The following is a 14044-nucleotide window of genomic DNA, read 5'->3' on the forward strand; positions in this document are numbered from 1 at the left end:
GGCTTTTAGCGTTTCTCCAGGTTGCTGTCTCACGTTAGCTAGGGAGTCGGCCTGGACCCTGGCGGCCTGAGAGGCGCGGAATGCCCTCTTGAAGTCAGCCGAAAAGGTCTTCCAGGAGCTGATTGACTGCCTTTTACTTTGTTTGAACCACTGCCTGGCAGGTCCAGTTAGGGTGGAAGGAAAGATCAAGCAACGAAGCTCTGGCCCGATGTTATGAGCCATCATTAGGGTGTTGAACATCCCTAAGTGGTCAGATGGGTCTCCATCCCTGTTGAACTTTGACAAGTGTGGCATACGAAAGCCAGAAGGGTATGCCGTTGCTGCTATGTTGGGGGCGAAGAGCTCCATCTCATCCCCTGAATCATATTCGTCTTTTTCTTTCTCCGACAGGAGCTTCTTCATCAGCTCCTCCATTTGAGTTAAGCGCTCTAGGGTTTTGTCCTGAGATCCTGGGTTATTCCGGGGCTGTTCAACAGCTCCGGACCCGTTGTACATATTAGGCGGGTTATTGCCCCTCCTATCTGGAGATAGGTCATTTGGGGCATTCCCGCCATTACGTACTTCGGATCGGACCCCAACTGAGCGGGCCTGGCTACCATCCCTAACTGGACCCTCCCTGTGAGAGTTGAGGCGATCTCAAAGGTCGCCTCCATGGGAATTATGGTGACTTTGTGCTGAACTTAGTCGCTGTCGCAGGTCCCCTCCCGAAAGATCACTCCGTGCACTACCGGTCCAGTGACTCCTGCTGGACAGGCTCGATGTGCGTCTTTGGCGGCTCCGACCTGCTCCTCCTCCTGGCGCCCTGCTGCGGCGGGAAGGCCCGGCCGATGGCGGGTATCTCCTACTATTTCCGTAGGTCGGGATGTCTCGGACGGTCTGAGGAGACAGATATCTGATGGGAGAAGGAGGATGCCTGACCGGAGAGGCGATCCTAGTGCCGTCTGGACGGACTAAATTTGGTGGGGGCCTCTCGGCCCTGCCAGCTTGATGGTTTCGCGCTGGGCGATCTGGACGAGGAACTGGACGTTCTTCGGGGACGGGCTGATGTCTCCGGATCTCCTCGGCCCTCCTTTGGGAATTTCCCCTATCTCTTCTGGGCGTCCTTGAGGAAGGCTGAGAACTAGGGGTTGATGTCCTAACCGAACGGCTGTACTGCTGCGGTTCGGTCTGAGGCATTTCCCTGAAGTTCGCCTCTTGATGGCGTGATGAAGGGGTGGCGTTGGCTGCAGGGAGTCTACCCGAACGGCTATGCCTAGATCGATTACTCCGGCGAGACTTAGGAGCCTCGCCTTGCCTCTCTCCAACGTTACCGTTGGTTGTGAGAGGGGGTAGTCGACTCAGAATATCCTGGATTTGCTGACCAGCTGCTGCTAGCTGGCTCCTCAGCTGAGCATTCTCCATCTCCACCGCAGTATAATAACATGGATTCGGATTAGGCGGCCGGGGCGCCGAACTACCAGTGTCGTCTTGGCCGGCCGGCTGCTTTCCTGGCCTTTGCTGGACTTCAGGAACTTGCTCCTCGGGGAGGGCAACATGGCGGGCCTCCTGCCCATCATGCTGTTCTGTCTCGTTGCCATGTTTGGATCGAGTGGTCACCATAGTTGTATGTTTGTGGTTGTACTAATTGGACTTGCTCTCAATGAAAGCACCAAATTGTTGACGCGGTTCTTCGGCAACAGGTAATTAAGAGAAGAAGAGAAAGAGATTAGTACTTAAAAGTAGAACCGCCGCAGATATGAAATCTTTGTGAAAAGAACTAGGTGACCTTAAACACGTTTTTAAGTGGTTCGAAGGTTAAAATCCTTCTACTCCACTAGTCAATATTATTGATCTTTTCTGGGTAATTGGTTTACAAAATATATAGTTCCTACAAGACTATTCTTTCCAACCCCTATCAATTCCCAGGGTCTCCATATTTATAGGAGAAGGCACCTGGAAATTGGTAGGGAGGTCATCCCGTGACCTTTCCATTTGTCATATCAAGTCTGTGATATTCATGATTAATTCCTAAACCTGACACACAAGTGTGGTCTAATCAGTATGGAAGGAAACAATGGGCCGCACGGCCCAACCCGTCCGTGGGTGTCTGAATACGCACGTTCCTGCTGCGTGTCCGAGAAGTCAGGGGGATATCGGACACGTGATGGCAGGATTATGCACGTTTATCTTGCGTGTTGACTTCCCATAGGGTCAGAGCTTCCTGAGAAGCTCGCTGCCGGAACAATCCATAACCCGAGCTGATCCGTCAGTGGTCGCCGGATGTTGTTCCCAGCTCCTGGAACAACAAGAGGGAGCAGGAAACTCCATCCCCTCGAGCTAGAAAGGGCCCGTCCTAAAGATAAAGCCTCTGGCCTGTGGGAGCCTCGGGCTAAATCATGTTTAGTCCGAGGATCGTCCTGCTAAACAGCCCGTGGGAAAGCCAGGGCGTACAATACTAGAATCCACAAAATGTAAGTTTAATAATATTTATTAGTATATTGATTCCCAAGTTTTAGTGATAGTTAAAATAATTTAAACTATCATTTTCCAAAAATATTTATAATTTTAAACACAAATTTCTTATAAAAAGATAGGATTTTTCTTCACTTTTCAAAATTATAATTTCAAAGCATTTAGTGTAAATCAATATAATGAAATAACAAATAAATCAATGAACATTATTTATAAGGCAAAACATAATATTTTTGTTCTAAGCATGGATGTGTACAATTTAATGACACATCTTAAACAAAGAATATTATGTTTATGCACTAATGAAGAACAAAGTGTAAATATGTTCTAACAATCTAAAATACAAGATATTTAAGATGAAAGAAATAGAAGAAAAATCCATAAACTTTGTTGTATTACAAGGGAAATCAACATACAACATAAATATTACCTAGTTACAAGTTGCTTCATCATGATCTTAATAATCTTATGAAAAAGATTAGAAGCACATAACTAGAGTAGAAATTACAAAATAAAAGTTACAAACATAAATAGGAAAATTTGGAGGAGAAACCCCCAAATTTTTCCTCTAAAAATACATAGAAAAAAATAAAAAGAAGAAGAAGATGAAGAGAATTGAGAGGTTTTGAATGTGTAGAAACTTTGTGTAGAGTAACCTCTCCTAAAAATATGACATCAAATCCCTTATTTATAGTAAAAAATGATGAATAAAATAATCAATTCAAATTAATTAAATTGATTAAATTAATTGAATTAATTATAATATGGCAAATAGGGATAAATTATAGGGTGTAATAATTATGTTTTGGGGTAAAAAGTGTAGAAAATGGGGTAAAAAGTGGTATTTTTGAATAAAATGGACAATGGGACATTGTTGGGCTCAAGACACAAAATGGCATGCATGGGGGCTGCTTTGTGGCAGGGAAGCAGGCTGGGGTCTTCGGACTGGCCTTGGGGCTGCTTGCTCGGCCGAAAGTTGGCTGTTGGGTGATCTTGTGATGCCAGGCGTGAGGAGAGCAGCTTGGGGCGTGAGGTGGCAGGAGCCTCATTGATGCTGGAGGTGGAGTTGAACGTGGGTGATTTGCTATGTGGCTGAAGAGGGAATTGAAGATGGGTTGGTGACTTTGTGGGCCTTGGCTTTGGATGCAGGCCCAACGGCTGGGAAGGACTGGGCCAGGCGGATTGGGCCTGACTTGGGCTTCGGTAGTGGGCCAAATGGGTTACAAAAATGTCACTTTTTCTTCTCTTTTTCAGCTTTATATCTTTTCTTTTCTTCTCTTTTCAAAGCCCAAAAATACCATAAATTCCCTACAAAATAAGCATAAAATATATCATAATAAAATATTTTCAACTATAAATAAATCAATTTAATTCTTTGAAAATATTAATTATAACTTAATTTATATTTAACATTTAATTTCAATAATACAATATTTTTACCTCAAACTAAACCACCATAATTCAAATAACTAACTACAATATTTTACAACAAAATAATTATAAAAACACACAAAAGTATATAAAATCATGATAAGACTAATAAATTCAAAATTACTTAAAAACTTAATAAATTATTTAAAAACTCAAGAATTAAGCAACAATTAGCACATAAAAAGTGGTAAAATAACTCTATTTTGTAGAGTTATCATTAAACAAAAATAAAAATTATCAAACACATTTCTTATTTTTTAAAAATAAATAAACAAAAACAAAAATAATATTTCTATTTTTGTGTTTAAAAAATTCAAAAACAAAAATTTTACGAAACACAACCATTGTTTTCAATCTAGTTAATTTTAGAATAATAAACGTAAAGGATGTAAGACCATCTCCATCTCCAACTCAAATTCTATTTTAAATCAACTTCATTTTACCATTTTTTATTACATTAAATTATTATTTTATCTCCAATCCATTACTTCAAATTTTACTTTACAAAAGAATATTCTTATTTTATTCTTAATAATCATCAATAATCAATTTAATTAATCAATAAATATTAATATTAATAAAAATATTTAAACAATAATTCTTTTATAAAATAATAATTTAGTTTGATTTTAAATGAATAGTGTCATCTTGTTAATGAAGTTGAAAAATACAAGAAGGATTTTGGCTTCAAAATAAAGTAAAAGTGAGTTGAAAGGCAAGATTGGAGATGCCCTAAGTAATTAAGGTATTATAAAAATGAGAACCACGTAGAGTAAACGAAAAAATATAAGTAATTAAGAGTAATTAAGGTCTTATAAAAATGAGAATCACCATGACAATCGTGTGGTAGAAATGTATATCGCCATTGTCTCCATTGCCTTATCATAATTGATAAACATAGAAATTATAATTGATGAACTTCCAAACTTTCAAAGAACACCATATTTCTTGTTCATCATAACCATATCACACAAAACCGGACAATACTCTTATTCTTATTGGGTGACAACGAATCCACCAGTTCTTCCAAGTGAAGATTAGAGTTCCTGAATGAGTGGATTACAAATGATGAAATGATTTCTATCATGATAAGTAAAACCACATTCCATGGAAGAAACTTAAGACAACTCCCATTCCACCATGGAAGGAAAACTAGTCTTGGAAACCTTACTTTGGAGAATAGCATTGTTTTTGCTATGAAATATCATCTTTAACATCAATGATATCATGTAGTTCATTACCTGTTCGTTATCACAATTTTTCCATAATTTTCTTTAGGGATGGAAAAAAATAAAAGATCTAAAAGTTTTTTTTAATAAATTCAATACTCAATTTATTTAATATACTCTAAATTTTAATCTTGGACAAATTATTTAATAGAGGTTATCTCGCTTAAAAAAATGAAAGAAAGAATAAAGCAGATATATAAAGACGATAAGATTCAATTTACATTGAAAAACCATTTATACGATAAACGTGGGAGGCAAAAGAAAGAAAAGAATTTATTATCTTAAATATATAATACATATAATAGAAAGAAAATAAAAATTCTAAGCTTGAAGTACAGGAAGTGGTGTTGGCAATAAACAATGCCCAACATATATTTGGTAAACAATATGAAAATCAAGCAGCAGAAATATCACATTGTCATTGTCTGGATGCAAAGCAACCACACTCAAATTTTCTGCTCTAAACCACTTCAATCTAACTTCATGCACCAAACTTTTCATCAAATTCATCTGCATCACCATTATTGTCACGATCATAATTGATTTCCCCAAACTTCCAAAAGAAAACTATCTTTCTCGTTCCTCTAAATGGTAGAAAATCCAGTTCTATTGAATTTATGGGAATCTCAGGAAGCTCAAGCCATTACCGAGTGATGGGAATGTTAGATTTGCAACATAATTATGAGCATAATAACCATTAATAACTCATCTATCATCTTAACTTTAGCCTCGTTAGAACTTGAAACATACCAATCTAGTACATAGGAGAGATACCAACTTTTTAACCATGAAGATGATGATTGACTCTTGCTCCTCAATAAAATCTGCCAAGAGAAGAAAGAAAACAAGAAAAAGTTTCAAATTTATTCCCACTTAATTTTGTAACTTCCATACACATTGTGGGATTTAAAATCACATCTCTATCAGTAATATCTTTTATGGTTTTGAGAAATTCAAATCAAAATGTATAATATCAAATCTACAGGGTAATATTTGGGAGTTACAAATTTGTAACTGTTTTTGTAACTCCATAATATGTCACATTTGAGCACATACATGTGTCCAATTTTGTGACTCTCAATAATATGTTACAATGTGTGACAAATCACATTATGTCACATTATTTAATCTAACATTATATTATTTAAAATAATATAACAGATCCATGAGCCCTACTTGTAGCCGCACCCTTGTCAGTGTTGCAGAACTTAGGCACCAACTTCGAGTCTCGCCATCGATCTGTCAAGTGAAGAAGAAGATGAGATCCCGTCGAAGCTGCTTGGTTGCTCAGGTTACATTGTCTCCGACCATCGGCCAAGCCCCACGCCGACCTCCAAGCTTCGACAGGACAACAATCACACGTAGAAAGAAATGGAAGAAGACAATGGTGAAGAAGAAGAAAAAGACAGAATGATTTAGTTTAAGGATTGAATTTTAAATTTAGTTTTAGTTTAGTTTATTTTTTAGTTTTAAAACATTTCGGAAGTAAAAGATTTTATTTTGCTTTAATTATATTTTTGTTTATTTTAATTAAGTTTTTTTTTAATTATTTTGATTATTAAATCAGTTTTTAGGATTTTAAAAATAAATAAAATTAATTTATGAAATTTGTTTTAAAAACCAAATTATTAAATGGTTTTTTTATAAACAAATAAAAATGGATTAATCTGACCATTACACGTATACCCAGAAATACACTGACGTAAGTGGACAAAATTACTATTTTATGGACTTTGGGACTTTACCCGTTAAAAAATATTTGGTCCATGCCGGATATTTTTCTCAAACATTGGGTACTTATGGCGCAAATATCTAAAAAGCAAATAAAGTAAATTAATAAACTTTTTTCTCGCTGCAATAAATTATTCTATTTTGTAATAATTTATCATGTATGATGATTCTTTGTGAATTGCAGAAATAAAATAACAAAAATATATTAGTGATATATCTACTTTATTAGTTTTAAACAAACTTTAAATCATACTTGTTTTTTTTCGCATTTGACACAGAGGTTAATGATTCTTTGCACAAGGACAAAGAAAAGTGAAATATATCACAAGATAAATCAAACAAAAATAAATGTATTTGCTAGCAATAGTTTAAAAGTGAAGAATATATAAAAGGAAAAGGGAACTCTGACAACAACAACAAATTTGTTTAAAAAATTATTTAGAAAATTCCTTGCTTGCATATTAATAAATCCTTAAATGAGGACAGAGAAAAAGAGAAATCTAATAGGAAAAGAAAAACATAAAGAAAATTATTTGGTTCAAATATATAGTTACAAATAGAATTCCACGATCCATATTTTCGTACCTCCAAATAATTCGGGTCGGGCCGGCCCAGTCCATATTTAAAATAGTATGCCCAGCACGGCCCATAGGCACGATCCATATTGTGCCATACTCATGTCATGTCGGGCCCAAATCAAGCCGGCCCACTTTTTTTATTTGGGTCCAAATTCGGGCATACTTTTAGGCTCATTTTATTATTGCCAGAAAATGTGAGGATGAGAAATTGAACCTTATAGTTTGAGATATTTTTATATACTTTTCAACAATATTTTGCACAAAATTATATCAAAGATAATTATTAGAATTTGAATACCTACTAATAAATGCTAAAAAAATTTACTCACAAATCTTAAAATAAATAAATATAATTATAAAATTATAATTATTGAGAAAAATAATAGACTTTTATTATTATTTTAATTTATAGATAATTGACAAATAAAAATTTATTATCATTATTAATGTCAAAATATCAGACTTTTTATCGTGTCGTGCTTTCGGACTAGTTTGTTCGTGCTTTCGTGTCGTGCCTTCGGGCTTGTCGTGCTCAGACCCATATCGTGTCGTACCGTGTCAATTTTTAATTCATGTCGTGCTTGGCACAAGCCTATATTTTTTCGTGTCGTGTCATGCTCGTACCTCCCGAACTCATGCCGATTTCATATCATGCTAGAAAGTCTGGCTCATATTTACACAGCTCTGGTTACAAAGCGAAGAGTAAATTAAGAAAAGGAATAACACTACTAAAGTAGCAATCTTTATATGATATTAAAGATCCTTTAATTTAGAGAGCCAATATTTATTATTACTTAGGCGTTTCAATAGTAATCTAGTGTTACACTTGCAATGTATGTAATTTGATCATATAAAACAAAAGTAATTATCGATAGCGATATATATAACTTTTTACACTCAAAGTTAAATATACATATTAATTAATTTTGAATTATTTATATATATAAATCATTACATCAATATGTGATCAAATTTATTTATATATTTAAATGTGTATTTCGTCACTATTACAAAAATTGTATGTAGGGATGTTCAGATATTGGTTGTAAGCCATGTTTGACGCATTTGGGATGTTATTTTGGACTCATTTAACACCAAACGTCAATTGTAATACAAGCCACTTGTCGTGAAGCAACACCAAACGGTGGTTGCCAGTTAACCGATGTCTGTTATGACTAAAGAAAATTCATCTTATCAATGTCATCACTAAAATATATGTGGCTATAAGTATTAGTTACAAAAATCACAATTTGTTGTTATTAAATGTATTTTTTGTCGCAACAAATTTTAATCACAACAAATTTTATTACTAAAAATAATAAGCTGTGACAAAAACTACATTAGTAGCAACTTGTGATTAAGTATGATTTTTTAGTCGTAATTTTTTGTTGGGACTAAAAGTGACATTTAGTAATACAAAATATATGTTGTGACTAAAAAGTTATCATTAAATGGTACATTTATTTGTAGTGAAAAGTTGTTATATTTCCTCAGAGCTGGGCTGTGAGCATTGGGGGCCCAAGAATTTTTTTAGTATTTTTACAATATTTATATATAAAATTGTATTTTTGTAAAATTATGATGCCTTTTTGTATAGAAAAAAATAACATTTTAAAAAAAATAGGGTCTTTTTATTTGGGGGCCCTAGGCACAAGCCTGGCCTGCCTATGCCTAGGGACGACCATGTATTTCCCTTTCCTTTTTAAAAATGAAAAATTACACATAACACTGTAAATTTAAAAAAAAAATTGAAAAATACGAAATTTTACAAAAATTACAAAAATATGAATAACAATTTGTAACAGTTTTGTAATTGCCTGTTACAATTTTCTACTTAGTCTGTAAATGTTGTTTATAAAATTGTAACATATGGTTACAAACTTGTAAATTTTAGTTACAAATTTATAAATTTTAGTTACAAAAAACTATATTGTTACAAATTTGTAAATTTTATTTACAAAAAAAAGTTCCGTATTTACGATTATATCACTTCATATTTTTGTAATTTTTTTCAAATTCCATATTTTTAGTATTTTTTTTAATCTTATGTAAATATGTGAATTTCCCTTTTAAAAATTGTATTTTCCTATAAAAAATCTTATTTTTTTATATATAGATAATAGAACAATTCTCTATCAAAGTAATATTTTAAGAATGGATTCTAAATTGCACTTATGGAAAATATTAAATCCTAAATAATATTAACTAAGACTGAATGTAATTACTATATACTTAAAGCAACAAAAGTGAGTCTATCTCCTAAAGAATTAATAAAAAAAAAGTTTACAAAAGTGAGTGCACTTATTAATATATCAAAGTTAATTATTAAACATATTCCACAAAATGTAAAGTAAATAATAATAAAAAAACAATTCTATTATTAATTAATAAATGAAATCAATTTTTAAATATATATACTTTCATTAACTGTGGTAATTATTAAAAAAAGTAGAATTTGAAGAAATATTATCTTGAGAGAAAACATAAAGTATATTATAAAAATAAAATTATAGATTTCAACCAACTTAGAGCCTTTTTCAAGCCAATAATCTCAGCCAAAGCAGGAGAAGCAGCTCCATCACGACAGCCAACAATGGCTTCCACGAATCTTGATTTCTAGCTACAATAGATAGTATTTATTTTATTTTATTTAATTAATTCAATTAAAATATATCATAGTAACAAGACCTATTTTTTATTTTATTTTATTTAATTAATTCAATTAAAATAGATATTATTTATTATTATATTTAAAATATATTAATTAAATTTAAATTGATTTAAAATCAATCCCAAATAAGATATATCTGATTTATTTTAAATTAGTTATCTAAATTTAAATATTAAAGTAATTTTTTAATTCAAAATAAAATGACATAATTAATTCAAAACTAATTATTTAATTTAATTAATTAATAATTACGAAAATTATAATAAATACATTTTCCATAATTATCTTATAAATATACTCATGATACTTGTTATATTGCTACTCTTACTCTGTACAGTGTTTATAGAGTCGATCTCATGACCTATAGACCTATAAATTGAAGCTCCAATAAATTTAGAATATTGTTCTTTAATATAATAATTTTATTTATTAATCTCAATATTATTCCACTAAAAATATGGATTGCACTTTTGGAATTATAAACATTTTATTTACAGAGTACTTTATTAAGTGTCAATTATTATAATCATTTCATGCAATCCAATCCTCAAATAATTGGTTCGTAATTAGAGTTAGTTTAGATTATCATTTTACCCCTCTAATTACCTATTTATCCTTAAGCTGATGTGTGTCGTATATCGTACCACATTTAAATATATTTATTCCTTATTACTCACTAAATTATTAGTAAAGTGGTAGTAAGGGTCGAACCCACAAAGGCTATTATTTAATTTATCATTCAAACAAGAATTAAATAGGAGATTTTATTTCAAGATTTAATAACATAAAATAAAGTAATAAACAAATAACAATGGATAATACGAATTTAAAGAAACAGTTAAGAATTATTTTACACCTTCAACAATCAATCTATTAACAATGACGAATAATATTTTACATTCCTAATTAAACTATTAATCCCCCAGATAACACTTAAACAATCAATTATCTCAGTTTTCCTATTATAATTAATTAAAATTAAGCGCTCTTAATTAATCCTTTTTACCAAGTAATAAATCCATTAAACATGCGATCTATTTAACTCAGGAAAAATATTACATTAAATGGAAACAAGTTAATCTATGCAACAAATTCATCAAGCATGCGATTCATTTAACATAGGTTCTATTCTTCATCACAATTTAAATACTCGTCACAATATACCATAATTGCAATTTATCACTCTACTTAGAATCCTAAACTATATTAGGTGAATAGAAATCCTAAGATGATAATAGAACAATGCACATTCCTAATAATTAGTGGCCATCTAAAGATTTTGCAAGATTCATAGCATTCAAATAGAAAAATAGAAGCAATTTAATACAATGGAATAGAAGGAATAAAATAATCAATGCATTCAAGATCTCATGTCTAGGGTTTTGAAATAACCATTAACCTAAAAAGAAACTACTCCATAATTAAATTCATGATCACGAACATAAATATTCAATGAAAATAAAAAAGTTTTAGAGCAGACAGAAAAACTAGATTGGACAATGTAGATGATGATGTTTTTTCTTCTCCTCTGCCGCTATAAACTCTAAAATTCACAATCCAAAGTTATTCTAAAAGTTAACCCTAACTCATTTTATAGCCACTTGAAAATACATTTGAAATTTAAAATTTAAAGCAGAATTTTTTAGAAAATCGGGCGCCGCCCGCGGGCTGGGACATTGCTAGCCGCAGCTGCTGGTCTCTGTTGGTGTGGCTACAACCTGGGATGTGGTTGGCTGCGGACATAGCATTTTTTCCGTTTTTTCATTTTTCTTCAATTGCAGCCACTAATGGTATTTTTACCATAACTTCATCGATATAGCTCAAAATTAGACGATTCAAAAAGCTATGGAAAATTAAGAAAAATATCTAATACTTGTAATTCTATAAAGATTTCCAAAAGAGTATTGGAAAATTTTCAAAATCAAGTGTGAAGTTTCAGACTTGTAATTTCGAGCATAACCATTGCTTGTAAAACATCCAAAATTAATTATTTTTCATCCAAATGTCTTGAAAATCCTTAAAACACAAAATAAACTAATTAATCATATATTGTAATGTTTCTTTCGTTCTTTAATTAAGTTGATATTTTTATTTGTATGAAGTGTAGATGTTACTATTGTATTCATGTTTCCTTATTTTAAATAGAGATGAATTCATTATATAACTATAATATAGTTCAGACTTGAGATGTGATTCTTTTGAGTTTTCTATTAATTAAGAAAAATGGCGGGGACAACAAAATGAAATGAAGTTAAAATTATAACAAAATTATACATATTAAAAATAAAAAAGAATGAAACTTGCCGAGTAATAAAAAAAAGGTAATAATCCTTTAGGGAGACAGAATATCAATTTGTTTAATTCAATAATTAAAAAAATAGATCAGGAAAATAAGTCATTATTTGTTTAAATCAAACTAAATTTGATTCTAAAACAATAACATGGCAATAATTAGTCACTAACCAGAGCATGAAAATACCTAAATACTTTATCAAAAACTTAATAATAATGTTTATATAAATATGACAGTAACTAGTTACCAAATCAATATTTAGATTTCAAATAGTAATTCAAAACTAGCTAAGAATTGAAACATTAATAACCAGTTGCTAAACTAAGAGATATATAAAATAAATCATAAACATGACAATAATGGAACATTAAATCAATAACATAATCATAATCAGTAACTATCATTTTTAAAAATTTGCTCATCGTTGGTTACTAAATTAACAACTATATTTCAACTAGTAACCTGTTATTACTTATTAACTGAAAACATTAATAATCAGTTACTAAGCTTGAAAAACTTGCAAAAGTACCAGTATATTCAAAATTAAGGAGAAATAGTAACAAAATCCTAATATTTCTTAAACACAAACAATGCTCACTACAACAAAAAATATTATTTTCAGGTTCCATTTACTAATATTTCTAAAAACAAAATCAAAAGGTGTACAATAGTGTAAAAAAAAAAAGGAAAAAAAAAAGAAAGACAGATTGGTAACTCATAACCACTTAGAAAATAAAATAAATCTATAGCTAAATACTAAATTTTTTAAACAAACCCAAACAACATCCAATAAAACTAAAATCTAGCAAACAAATAATAACAAGTTACTAAACTAGTAATATTGGTAACTAAAAAAATATTTAGACCTGAAAATCAAGTACAACAGCGTTAATGAATAAGCTTCAATTCATAAACTAATCATAAGAATAATAATAACTAACCCATGAAAAATAATGGTTAAAAATTGAGAAATAACATAAAACAAAATCCATTATTATATATAGTTATATGGAACTATGAGGGATATGAAGAAAAGTGAAGAAAATATAGGGAATATTAATAATGGAGGATGTTATAAAGAATTGAAAATATACTCTCAGAAAATACTTGCTGAAAATGAGAGAAAAAAAAACTCAAAAATATCATCTCGTTCCTAAAATGTGAGGGATCAATAAAATGAAAGAAATCATGAATAGTTTGAGAATAAATATTTTGAGGAATCGACAAAAATAAAGATTCATGTTAGCATAGTTTGAGAATAAATGTAGATGATGATGTATTTTCTTCTCCTCTGCCGCTATAGACTCTAAAATTCATAATCCAAAGTTATTCTAAAAGTTAACCCTAACCCATTTTATAGCCACTTGAGAATACATTTGAAATTTAAAATTTAAAGCTTAATTTTCTAGAAAATTGGGCGTTGCCCACGGCCTGGGACATTGCTAGCCTCAGCTGCTGGTCTCTGTTGGTGTGGCCGTGACCTGGGATGTGGTTGGCCGCGGACGTAGCATTTTTTCCGTTTTTCTTCAATTGAAGCCGATGACGGTATTTTTACCATAATTTCCTCGATATAACTCAAAATTAGACGATTCAAAAAACTATGGAAAATTAAGAAAAATATCTAAAACTTGTAATTCTATAAAGATTTCCAAAAGAGTAT

The sequence above is a fragment of the Humulus lupulus genome, chromosome 6 (assembly GCF_963169125.1).
Source record: "Humulus lupulus chromosome 6, drHumLupu1.1, whole genome shotgun sequence".
Classification (NCBI taxonomy): Eukaryota; Viridiplantae; Streptophyta; class Magnoliopsida; order Rosales; family Cannabaceae; genus Humulus; species Humulus lupulus.